The sequence below is a fragment of the Centruroides vittatus genome, unplaced genomic scaffold (genome assembly GCF_030686945.1).
Source record: "Centruroides vittatus isolate TY-2023 unplaced genomic scaffold, ASM3068694v2 scaffold_1444, whole genome shotgun sequence".
Lineage (NCBI taxonomy): Eukaryota > Metazoa > Arthropoda > Arachnida > Scorpiones > Buthidae > Centruroides > Centruroides vittatus.
Genome location: NW_027122679.1, coordinates 486,646 through 500,894, shown reverse-complemented (window position 1 = coordinate 500,894; position 14,249 = coordinate 486,646). Strand labels below are relative to the sequence as shown.

Here is a 14,249-nt window from a genome sequence, read left to right as displayed (position 1 = left end):
TCACTTTTCCTCAAACACGGCGTCGCTTCAGCCACTCTATGTATTATATTCTAGCTCGTTGGTGATAACTTTCAACTGTAATTAAGTGAAACGTTAACGAACGGGACCCGAAGAATCCAAAACGGACCACATGTGAGGTTGTCGATAGGGGGCGCGATGATCAGGACGGACGAGAGGAGTCGTGAGGGTCATTTTCATTTTTCATTCATTTAGATTTATTAATGTAACAAGGTTACATGACCTGATGTCTGGAAGACAGCAATGAAATTAGAAATCAGATAGATACCAATATAGAGCTTATAAAAAAGGCTTGTGAGACCTTCATTCCGAAAATGGTGGCGAACAGGAAAAGCGTTCCCTGGTGGACACCTGGACTTAGCGACTTAAGACATACAACAAGAAGATTAAGAAAAAGGTTCCAAAGATGTAGAGATAATAACAGAAGAATCCAATATAGAGAAGAGTACCTCAACAGTCAGAAGATATATAAGAATACCATCAAGGAAGAAAAAATACGTAGCTGGCACAACTATTGTACAAAAGCCTCAACCAACCCATGGGGATATCTGACTAAAATGTGCAGCAATAAACTACGCAAGACAAAGATTTTAGTAGGTAACAACACAGGAAATAATCCTCCTTCTCTAATCCAAGTAATGACTACGCAGTTAGATATTTTCTGCCCTGGAGATGATCCCACTCTAGATTCAGAATGGCAAAATCAAATCCGCCTGGAAAAGGAGAAATTGGACGATACTGAAGATATTCCACCCTTTACAGATGAGGAAATTACTATAGCATTTGGAACATTGGGGAAAAATAAAGCACCCGTACTAGATGAAATTACGGCAGAAGTTGCCATAAAGCTTTGGAATCTGATACCACATCACTTAAACAATATATTTAATAAGTGTTTGCAATACGCCATTTTCCCCAACGCTTGGAAGAGAGCGAAAGTTGTACCAGTACCTAAAGCTGGAACTACTGATGTCCGACCTATCTCACTATTGTCAATATTGGGGAAAATACTTGAAAAACTCGTTACAACAAGATTACTATGGTTTACAGAAAATTCCAGACAACTAAGTGATAAGCAGTATGGATTCTCGTCCCCAAAAATCAGCTGAGGATGCAATTGAAAATACAATAAGAAACATTCACAGCCTACTCCAAGAAAATAAATACGTCCTAGGGGTCAGTCTAGACATCACAAAGGCATTTGACAGCGCCTGGTGGCCCCTAGTGACACATCAGTTGCGGCAAATAAGGTGCCCACGTAATTTACTAAACCTACTACTAGATTATTTTAGAAACAGAGAAGCGATCTTCCAATACGGTCGGCATGAAGTATGTAAAAAGGTTAATAGAGGATGCCCACAGGGTTCAGTATGTGGACCACTACTATGGATTATCACATTCGATGCATTTCTAAAGAAAGATTTTGGAGAAACTTGTTGTACGGCATACGCTGATGACGTTATGCTATTACTTGAGGGAAGATCAAGAGCAGATCTTGAAAAAAGAGGAAACTTAATGCTAAATAACATCTACAGATGGGGAGTGCAGCATAAACTTAACTTCAATACCTCCAAGACCAAGGCAATTATATTCAATAAACCACGAGAGAACAATCTATATCTAAGAACTCCTATACTTAAAATGAATGGTGAAACAATTAAAGTAGGGAAAACATTGAAATATCTTGGTGCTGTACTGGACTATAGATTAACTTGGGGAGAACACATTGAATATATAACTGACAGAACTGGCCTCATTATACAATCATTTTCTCAGATAGCCAAGAAAGATTGGGGGCTATCAAACGAAGCTCTCTCCACCATATATGATAGTATTTTTGTTCCAACCACTTTATATGCGTGTGGCACATGGGGATCGGCAGTTAATAAAGTACATATGAAAAGAAAATTAATCTCCTCACAAAGACGAGCTCTACATTCCCTAACTAAAGCCTTTCGCACTGCTAGCAACAACAGTATTCGGGTAATTGCACGCAAGCTGCCAATTGATTTGGAAATTACTAAAAGGAGAAAGAAACAGCAACTCAAATGGGGAGATACAATTCAAGTGGGATCAACAACAATAACTGCGAACGAATTCGAACAACCTTATCCTTACTGTAATACCATGTCTCCTGAAAATCTCACTCTTAATACTCTTGTCCGACAGATCAATTCGAATATTAATATATTTACAGATGGATCTAAAATGGATGGTAAAGTAGGATGTAGTTTTGTAGTTTATGACCGAAATTTGGAAATACATAATCAAAAATATCGACTACATAACAATTGCACAGTTTTCCAATCAGAACTTCTAGCTATTTTAAAAGCCACAGAATGGGTGAATGAGAAGCCTACCAAACAACAATATTCATATACATACGGACTCTTTCTCTGCATACAATATCATTAACGGCATAAAGCTACATCCTCTTGCGGTTGAAATAAGAAACAAAATGAAAAATTCCACATGCGCATTTGAACTGTCCTGGGTTAGATCTCATCACGGACTTATGGGCAATGAGAGAGCAGATTCTCTTGCTAAGGCAGCAGCACAAGACTCCACCGTCCCACTTATTTATAACAAAATTAGCCGGATTACCTTACGCCGACTTCTTTGGGAAGAAGCTATTAACCAATGGCAGATAAAGTGGAACGAAAATGATCAATGTATTACTTATCAATTTATACCAGACCTAAGTAACTTTTTTAAAATAAAATGGTTTGTCCCAGATTATTATACAACTCAATTATTCACAAACCATGGAAAATTCGCAAGCTATCTTGCCAGATTTACAAACAGGGCATCAAACCAATGTCCAACTTGCATGATTGAAGATGGCACAAGACATTATGTATATGATTGCATAATGACAGAAATAGAGAGAACTGAATTACGACAGCTTTTGCAAGATTCAAACATAGATTGGCCTTGTCACCTCTCAAACATTTGGATCAATCATGAGACATTCTCTGCATTTCGAAGACTAGCCAGGAAAACTTACCTAGTCACAAGTCAATTAATTCAAAGCTAGTTGATAAATTTTATAGTTAATGGTCTCATTGTTAAGTAAATCCTGCTCGTTTCTAGCTTGCCAGTACTACCTGCAACACACATCAACATACTGCTGATTAGTTTCACGGATGATCATTCTCCTATCCAAATTTATAACTAATTCGTCTGTTCTACCTGAAACGCCTATCTATCTATACTGTTGATAGATCACATAAACGATGATTCTCCTCATGACATTAGTGACCACGAACCTCTTAGTGACAGTGCAGCGATGTACTACATGTGTTCTACAGACTTTAATTTACGTAGTACAATCACAAACTTCAAGTGACAGTGCAGTGATATCCGTTAGTGTATGCACTACAGGCTGCACCCGACCCATTTGTGATTAGTGATCATAACCTTTCGGTGACAGAGCAGCGATGTACGACATGTGTCCTACAGACTTTAACTTATGGAGTACTATCACAAACTTTAAGTGACAGTACAGTGATACCCGTCTGTGTGTGTACTATAGACTACACCCGACTCAACTGTGAGTGGACGATGATACATCAAAATAGAAACTTACAGGACTACAAGACTTGAAAGGACATCTGTTGAAAACGATTGGTAAGAATTTATGAAACAACACCTGTAGGATGGTATGCGTTCATTTGAACTAACGGTATTTACCTAATTATAATATTATCTAATATTAGCTAATTATGTATATATATAAAAGAAAAATGTATTAAAAAAAATGTATATAAAAATATATATATATATACTCATGTACTGTACATATACTCATGATAAGAAATTTATTATATTGCTAGAGATATTATTTAGACTTAGTATTATACGATTGATTTAATTTATAGAAATGATTCACTTAAAATAACTTCGTAAATATATTATGGATCAGCTAATCACTTGCTATAAATGATAAATGTTAATGACTTCTTATGCGGAATCGAGTACTGTTATGTAAAAATGAATACTAAATGTTACTTTACTGGTGTGTAAATATTATTAATTGTGATGACATGTAAATGACATTAGTTGTTATATGCCATAACTGTATAGATTATACTTGTGTTATTTACTGTTACGTCGGGAATCAATGTTAAAATCCAATATTTCAATTGTACTGTACATATACTCATTCTGTAATTCTAATTATAAACTTTGAGAGACTTATCCCTGGTAATGCTATAAAGCGGGGCCAGGGTATGTGCGTTTGCACCTTAAAATAAATAATTGAATTGAATTGAATTGAATTGAATTGACCTGATGTCGCAAATGCATAATCAGGTATTATAATACAATATATTTGTTAGTTGGTTTTACAGACATTAAATAACAGTACAGTATCGTTGTAAAATTACAGGTATATGTTTTGATTTTACATGACAATTCTTGATAATTACGTACATTTGTTGATTTACAAACATAGATAGTAATAGCATGGATAATACTATGTACTAACAGCAATTGGTTGACACATAGAAGTTAGCCAGTCTTTTTACAAGAAGAGTGTTACAGATGTTTTACATGCAGAGTTATATATACAAAGTATAATTAGAACATATAAGTTTAAAAATCTAAGGAAAAATAGTTTGGTAAGAGACATGTTAGCATTCCAGTCACGCTGCCATTCCAGAAGCATTTTATTCCATAGTTCCTTTTTTAACTCCTTGGTAGAGATTTTATTATAACTAATAGCAATATTCTCATCACCAGCCGCCAACCCGACAAATTGGTCGGCCGATCATTCCCCCTGTCAGCGCTATGTGAGCATATTCAACTGAAGTAGTATTCGTTGTCGGAGTCAATTAATGTTCGTAGAATGGTAAAGGCTAGAGGATGAGTAGAGTTTCCTGAGCATTGTAAGTAATGAAAGAGAATATGCTACTATCGCAATTATAGCATTATTATACTCCTTCACACCAATCAATAGCCTTCAAAATTGCAAAAAGCTTGGCCTGTAAAACATTACAAAAAGCTCCAAGGCGGAAAACATTATAGTAAATCTTAACATCATTACGGTAAGTTACGAAAGCCCCGACTTGATTTGCACATTTTGAGCAATTCGTGTAGATGATAATAGCGCAGTTTGTAGGAGAGATTTCGTTAAACCTAGACTTAGAATAGGGGTTTAAGGTACATTCGAACGGTATGTTTTCTTCCCAAGATTCTGCGTCAAAGACATTTGACAGTGTGGCAAGATGGAAACCACATTTAATTTTCCATATCATCTGCACATGAGTGATATATTTATCAATTGGTGATTTACGATCAAGTACTTGCAGACTTGCAGTTGGGGTGGTTCTGTATGCTTTTGTAATTAACAGTAATGCTCGTCGCTGAGCCGAGATTAATTTCCTCCGCGGGTGTACGCTCTACTGCTGCACTCCAAGTACCACAATCCGTATGTAAGTACAGGTATAAAGATACTATCGTATATTGCGCTTATGGCCATGCCACCAAGGCCCCAAGTCGATCTGGCCACTTTGGCAAACTCATGCACAATGAATCCTGTGTGCTCGGTGATGTGCTGAATATGCTTGTTCCATAACATCGATGATCGAGTATGATTCCAAGATATTTAAGGTCTCTCACTACCGTGATACAATTGCCTTGCTCTTTGTAGCATTGAAACAGAGTTTGTTTAATATCCCCCATTCATGAATCAATTTTAACGCTTGATTTCCCTTAATTTCTAAGTCCGCACGTGATCGTCCCTCGATAAGGACAAAAGCATCGTCAGCATATGCAATTATGGCGTCCTGGCCAAAGTCCTGACAGAGGAAACGATCAAAGAGCACAATCCAAAGTAAGGGACAACAAACGGAACCCTGAGAGCATCCTCTTGTAACTTTCCTGTGAAAATCTAGATGACCAACAGAAAAGGTTGCACTCCTATTGTTATATTGTCCAGTCGTGAGGGTCATATGCGGGTGCGATCAGCATTGAGACAGACTCTACAGTCACAAGAAACCGTTTATTTGACACGAAAGGAGCTTACAAGATTTCCGCCATATCAGAGGTTAAAAATGAGTGATGGTCTCTTGGTCTTCCTCTCCTTTTCGAAATACAGTAGAGCGTCGTTAAGTGGAACGTCGGTAAGTGGAATGGCCGGAAAGTGGAACGATTTTCAGTTGGACTGTGTCGTGCTGAATCGAATGTTTTTGATACTAAATTTACTTCTAAAGTATAATTTTCATGTTTTTTATATTCTTTAATATATTTATTTTGTTTGTACAAAATGCAGTAATAATTTTTAACAATATGATAGCCTCGATGATTATTATAAAAATTTTCGTTAGGCTTAAAATCGACGAAAATTCAACACGAAGCGACACGCAACGGAGAAAAATTTGAACATCAGACAGGTTAATGTATTTTTTCGTACAAAGTCGGAAACTGGAACAAATCATTAACTGGAAGGACCCCAGTCCACAATTGGTTCCACTTATCGACGCTCTACTGTAGTCTCAAATAAAGGGGTGTCCGTGATTGTCGAGTGAGAGTTCCTTCGACAACTTCGGAACGATGTCGTCGACCTTCCTATAAAGGAAGCTGTCTATTCGAAGAAAAGAGAAGAAGATAAATAGGAGAAACACACACAAAAATTGGGCCTACCATTGAAAAATTTGGAAGTAAAGGCCGTCGCTTTCTTAAAATTCGGGGTATTTATTATTTTCTGCCTCCGATCGCCCATTCCGATGGGTGGCTTTTCCTGGTCCACGCTTTCCAAGTATTTGATCGGCCGTTGCTAAGTGTAACGAGATCTCAACTTAGATAGCGGGAGTCACAGTGCCGTAACTAGCCATTCCTGTGCCCCGTGCAAAAATTTGCAATTAGGCCCTTAATTAATTAGATTTTGGAAAATAATAAAACAAGATACATGCATTTTGGACCCTCTTTCAAGCAGCGCCGTAACTAGCCTTTTATGCTCCCGGTGCGAGCATCTGTAACTACGCCCCAAAACTATGACCCAAAACTTGGTCCAGGTCATTTCTGCGCCCCCAGAATCTACGCCCTGTGCCTACGCTGGCACCGCCCTAGTTACGGCACTGCTTCCAAGTGGGCCCTGTGCGGATGCACCTGTCGCACCTGCCTAGTTACGGCACTGGCGGGAGAGGTCAAAATCGACGTTTAATTCGAACCTAAACGGGGATGATCGATCTTACAACTTACATTCTCCTATTGTTTATATTGATATGTTAGCGTCGCGTTTTTCATACAAAAATTATTTCTAGCTTATTTCGTTTAAAAATATTTTAACGCAAATTTTTAATCAGGGTTCGGACCCGTCCAGAGGCTGGTGCACATTTGAAAATTCCTGTGGTTCTCATTGTCGATAGAGGAGTGTATTGCTGTTCGCTTGTACTCCGGAAGGACAGGAGGGTGATCGCTCAGCGACCGAAGAGTCGGCCTTATAGAAGACGGCCAACGCGAGGAAGATAGGAGAGAGGTCACGAAGCGACCAAAGCCGGCCGTATAGGAGACGGCCAACGTGAGAAGGAGAGATATAATGCCTTCCGGGAGGACTTTTGATGGGAAGCTGGCCCTATTCAGGCGTCATCTGCAAGGAGGAAAACCCGGAAAAATTCCTGCTGGCCACCCCGTCCGAACGAGGTGCGAACCCCCGATCGAACTCCAGGTCTGGTCACCGCCACTATGAGCGGAAATGGAGTCCACTCGGCCACGGCGGGCCTTCCTGTGGTTCTTCGACCCGCCCGACACCTTAACCGCTCGGCCATCCGGCGACCATTAAACCAGATTAACGAAGTTTTATTTTTTCTTACGAAAATTATTTAATCAGATGATGAGTTGGTCCTTAAGGCTGAAGCCTACCGCTGCAAGGACCCGGAATAGAATACCGACGAAATTTTATACTGTATATTAAAAAATATATGCATACAGAAAAGTATATTGCCATTTGTAGACGAGAGGGGTCGCGGCGAATCAAAACATGGATCGTGTGTTGACAGATTTCGGAATCCGTTTCCTTCTTGTAAGAAATAGGAATTTGGAAGTAAGCGACGATTCTTTTTACTTCTTCTTAAAATCTCCTTACGTTCGTTTTCAAACAGCAATCGTTATTTGACGTATTTAATTTCGTTTACTTTTTGAATTTACACCTAATCTTACGCCTGTGACTCCGTCGTCACAGCTAACATCTGTGACGTAAATAAAATTACTTGATAAGTTAACACGTCGTTACTACATTCTCCTTATATAATTATATCGCAAGCCGTTTGGATATGTACTGGTAATTTTCGTTTTTACATTTTAAATACAACAAATGTAAGACTAATGGAAGTATGAGGAGTGGCTGACAATGTAGTAAGTAACGTGAGAAAGATGGGAGAAGCGATATGATTGGAATATGATACGTGATAAACTTTACTTTCAAATGTAGATTTTGTCATGTGAAAGGAGTTTCGTCCTGGAAGGTTTAATAATAATGTATAGATTATAGTGATCGAATTACGGGTGTACTATAGATTACCACCTATGGAATTTCAGGACTTTGATTGTATATTTGAACTCAGGGGACCGAGACGAGTTCAACGGTACCATATTTTTGGACCGGAGACGAAAAATAAAAAAGTTATCATACTTTTTAAGTTGTTATACTTTTTTAATGCTCTCATGAAGACTGCACCATAGTTGCTAGTACTGCCATCTTGTGGTAAAGTCTGCAAACCGTGACGTCGGACTGCGGTCATCTCCCGGAGGGTTAAACACGCGATACGAGAGCGGAGAGAGCGACGCGACTTTTCGATCATCGCGCAATTGCCATTTCGGTTAATGTTACTTATGGCAGTGAACATGGTCACCGTTCCCATTGTTGTGCTCCCGACTGACCTCCCGGAGGGGAGCCGTCGGCAGGCCGCCATGTGCTAAATGTCACTAGTTATTGATTCACGGTAGTTCTTGAACAAAGTAAAAAAAAGGGGAGAAACGTCTACTAAACGCAATTTTAACGGCAAGCGACGCGACTCCCGATTGCGATAGCGAGGCTGACTTAGCGGAGAGAGCGATGCGACTGCCTATCATCGCACGATTGCTGGAAAAAAGTATGATAACTTTATTATTTTTCGTCTCTGGTCCAAAAGTAGGGTATCGTTTAACTCGTCTCGGTCTCCTGAGTTCAGATATATACCCAAAGACCCGAAATTCCATAGGTGGTAATCTATAGTATTTCCCGAATTACTACGATTTATACATTAGTACAAAAAAGTTGTGTGTTATTTTTATTATAATAACTAGCTGCACGTGCCCCGTGTTGCTTGGGCTTTTGAGGAGGTGGGGGATGGGTGAAGTCGAGTCGGGAGAGGGTGATAAAAACCATGATCTCAGTAAATAAAATGTGCATTTGTTGACCTTTTGTACTTACTGTAATGAAACTGCAAAACAAAGAAATTGCTAGGGCTAAAAAGTTAATGCAGTGTTAGACTTGTTCTCGTACGTTTGCCGCTTCGCCGTGATCGAACTGTCGTACCTTTCTGAAATTTCTCTTCGGCAGCGGCGTCCGTGGGGCGAGAGCTTTAATTTGCTACTCCGACCATACTTTTAGTTCCGGCTGCCTACTCCGACTAAGTCGGACAAACCGAAACCCTCTTTCGATTAATATATAGATAATGATAATAATGATAACAGTTTCTCTGACAAAAATAATTGTGATTTGTTTCTATTGAAATGCAGTATATAATAATAAAAATCCCAAATTATAAGGGAATTCTAGAATCTAAAAATTTTATTGTGAAAAAGAAGTGACAGTACATACATTTTTTAAAATTTTTTATTATTAGGTTCAATCTTTGTAACTGTTTTCCTAAATAAGAGTTCTTCCATAAAACAAGTTGTCGTTCTATTATTGCTTAATTTCCTGCTATTTATCATCGATGATGAATTTTTCGAAAATGCACATATTTATTTATTTCAGAATAGACAGTTAATGGATATAAAATTGAAATTAATAAATCAAAAAAGTCTGATTAAAGTCAAATAAGCAATGTCTGTTTCATTAATGAAAAATGTATGCCTTGATTTATCAAACTGGACATCAAATACAGTAAATTCCCATATAACGCAACGAAAAAATTGCGACTAGTACTCATACAGCACGATAGATAGTCTTGTATAACACATAAGATAAATTTAACATTTTCACATAGTTTGATTTTTTGTTTAGAAAAGCAAATGTATACACTTACCTGTTGTTTATATATGAACAGTGAAGCTGACAGTAGCGGTTTATAAAAAAATAATAATACATACTCATTTAAAGATATAAGAGGAAAATAATTTTATTCAACTTAAAATAAAATTATGCACTTCACTATTTAACATTTATTCACTATCAGAAGTATCAACAAATAAGTTCCAACAACGCCTGTACAGTACGGATTTATTGCTTGAATACTCCATAATTTCTTCTTGATTGTTATCGTTATTTAAAAACAGTTTGTTCTCCAGATCATTTTTAGATTGAAAATATGGGGATAGACAATCATTCAATTTTCTTTTAAATTCCGTAAACCGCTCTATTGACGGATCAATTTTCATAAAATGTTTTCTAATGTTTTGGCTATTTGTAACCCTTTATTTATATCTTCTAAACTCAAAGGTTGCTTTGTTGCATTAAAAGTCTGGACTGAATTTTCCTCCTCATTACTAGAATCAGAACAATTTGCTAATTCTATTAATTCAATTTCATAAATACTTTATTGTAATTAATTAATTCGGTGTTATCTGTCATATTCATATCAACAAAACCCTCTCCACCAATATCTTGTCCAGCAGTTATTACATGATTTACATCTGTTTCTGATGGAGTTGGAAAATTTGCTGTAATAATGACATCTGGTCATAACTTTTTCTAACAGGCATTGAGGGTCAAAGATTTCAGTTCTTTAAGAGACGTGTTTATTATTTCTATGCAATTTAGTATTGAAAATTCTTTCCGAATTTGCATAACTGTTGCATTCGAATTACAATCAATTTTTTAAAAATCATTTCAAATGTATGAAATAAATAAGAAGTTTTAAATGTTTGTATTATCACTTGGTCCAATGGTTGAAGAATCAATGTTGTGTTGGGTGGCAAGCAAACCACTTTAACATTAGGATGGTTTAAATTTATAGAGATGGCCTGGCGCGTTATCCATCAGTAACAAAACTTTAAAACTAATATTTTTTCGTTGTAAATAATCTTTGACCTCTGGTACAAAACATTTATAAAACCAATTTTGAAACATTTTGCGTGTAATCCATGCTTTTTTATTGGCTTGCCAGTGAACAGGAAGTGTTGATTTTTCTATGTTTTTCATTAAACATGCATTTAATGTACGATTAATTAACATTGGCTTAGTTACATATTTTCCAGCTGCATTAGAACACAAAACCAAAGCTATTCTGTTTTTTGACGCCTTGAAACCAGAAGCAGAAGTCTCATTTTTCTCAATATATGTCCTGCCAGGCATTTTTTTCCAATACAGTGCAGATTCATGAACATTGTAGATTTGTTCCACTATATAATTGCCCTCCTCTACAATTTTGGAAAAAATTTCGGAAAATCTTTGAGCTGCTTCTGTATCTGCTGATGCACTTTCTCCAACAATTCTCACGTTATGCAAAGAAAATCTCTACTTGAATTTGTCAAACCATCCTGTGCTGGCTTTAAATTTGGGTTTATGCAATTCATTAGATGAAATGCTCACAGAATCTTTTAAACGTTGGTAAACCTTGAGAGCCTTTTGTTTTATGGCAACAATATTTAAGGTATATTTCTCGAGTAACAGTCATTAATCCATATCATTAAACACTTTTCCATTTTAGGCACTAACATGTTTTTTATTCGAGCTACTTTCTTCAAATCTAATAAAGATGTACTAGACAATATGGCTCGTATTTTGCTTTCATTTTGTCTTATTGTTCAAACTGTTGACTCTCGTAAATTCAATTCTTTAGCAATGGTTGCCACTTTTGCACCAGATTTCAATTTATCCAAAATTCTAATTTTGTCATCCAGAGCTATATGTTTTCTTCTCAACTTCTTAGGTATTTTATTTATTTCAGTAGGCATGGCTAAAATATATATTTTTCTTATAAAAATATTATTATAATGCCTACAATACTTTTTTATAATTATGTTACCTATATCCTGTTTTGACTTACCTTTATTAAAAGAAACTTTATTTGAAACAAATTAGTTATGTATAACACTAACAGTCTGTTTGCAATGAAATAATATTTCAAACTGAATCACATCTCATTTGCATATTGCGACAACCGTTACAATTTACAGACTCCCGAATTTGCATAAATTGATCTGTTCTGTATAACGCGATTTCCTACAACGCGGAACATATCCCCCGCGTTATACAGGAGTCTACTGTACTTTGGAACTGTAACATAATGTTTCAGTTATTTAAGTAAATAATCCTAGTTCAATTAGCCGATATTATAAATTCTAAAACAGATTTCTGATATTTTTCATTGTTTTGTAATAAAATATGAAAGGTCAGGTTGAAACTAAAAAGAACTAATGCCAAATAAGCATTGTATAATATATAAATTAATGCCATCTTAAAAAAAATGTTCTTAATATTAAAAGACTCAAAATACAATATGAACATCAGTTCTGACATCATCTGAAATGTTAAAGTTTGTAAATTGAAGAATAGTGCGCATGATATTAAGAAAAATATTCAAAACTTTTGGATTAAGCTTTAATATCATTCTTGAAATTTTTTTTAAGACAAACTATGAGATTGAGATGATAAAACTTTTTATGTAGGGCCTAATAAAATTTGTTTTTAAATACAAAATTACTTCTTTATTGGAACTAATATATCTATCTATACTTGAAACATTTTTCAAATTGTTCGTGTTCGTGGACAAATGAGATTGATGGTTTGCGTAGATGTATTCTAAAATATTTGAGCATTATCAATTTCCGAACTTGTCACGATGTTGAAATGTTAAGAAAATGTATATTCTATATGAAAAAATACCAAAATCACTACCAAAAAAATACGGTTTCCTCTTTTGTAAGTATTACCTATCAACTGTCTTTGCAGTTGTTGTTTGCAACAGTTTATTCCCTTCTTTTTCGTAGAATAAATATCAAATGTGAAATTTCTATCATAATGCCATTAAAACATCATGAGTAGATCAAATATATTAATTTTTGAGTATTTTAGAATGTAAACAAAATTTTAACACAGTAAACTGATAACGACAATGATGTCATCATTGATATGTTATTTTTTAGCATAATTACCTTGATTTAAAATAAATCAAGGTAATTATGCTGCTAAAAATAACTGCTAGATTATTTATCTGACTGTAATGAGGCTAATTGAATGATTAGAAATAAAGTAATTTGGTTACAGATAGGCAGCTAACTGCCTATAGCCAAATTACTTTATTTGTAATCATTCAATTAGCCTTGTTACAGCCAAATAAATAAATTAGCAGTTTTGCTTGATATTTATGTTGTTTTATATACCTTTTGTTGGACTGTATTTACATTATAGGTGATATATATATATATACAATATATGTCTTTATTAAGTTTGCATACATACTTAACCTTACCTAATGACATTATTATGTAACGTTAAGAGACTTAATTTTAAACAGAAAAGAGAAGTTGTACAATTTTTGCGCAACTTCTTTTTTCAATATTTTTCTTATAATATCATATGTATGGAAAATAAACCAACATCGCTTCTATATCAAATCAATTGTAGTTATTTGGCTCACAAGAAATTGAAATACATCAATTGTATCAATTAAAAAACTTTTGAGGACCATGAATAACTTTATAATCTTGTGTCTTTTATATTAATTCCATCCCCAAAGGAAATTTTTTCTTTTTATTTTGATTTGATAGAAAATGATATTTTAATTGATGAAGCATTGCAGCTTCCAAATTGTTTTGAAACAGAAAATTGACATAATTGAAGGTTAGCAAAACTTGAGTTTAATGTGCAAAATTCTTGATCAAACAAAGAGGAAATGACAACTGACAAGTGCTTGAAGATGCTCCTTGTAATTTTTCCCTTAAAATAGTTTCTTTAACCTTGTGACATCACAAGGTGAGGTTAAGGGAGAACTTTTTGTACTGCACAAACTTTGTGTTATGTCAGTCAGTCATATTTTAGAAGCATGTTAGACATTTTTATTGCAGATGAAATAATATTCTGA

General features: G+C 35.5%; 1 protein-coding gene across 4 annotated transcripts in view; it reads left to right on the top strand.

The window, feature by feature from the left end:
- The first annotated feature begins 7,973 nt into the window (after positions 1–7,973).
- Positions 7,974–14,249, top strand: part of Rlip (Ral interacting protein) — a 70,303-nt gene continuing 64,027 nt past the window's right edge. For 3 of the 4 annotated variants that reach the window (XM_067284664.1, XM_067284662.1, XM_067284665.1), the window contains exon 1: positions 7,974–8,062. The gene's annotated coding sequence lies outside the window, so the exon portion shown is untranslated. Of the gene's footprint in view, positions 8,063–8,183; positions 8,300–14,249 lie in introns of those variants that run through there. The other variant, XM_067284663.1, reaches the window with a different exon arrangement.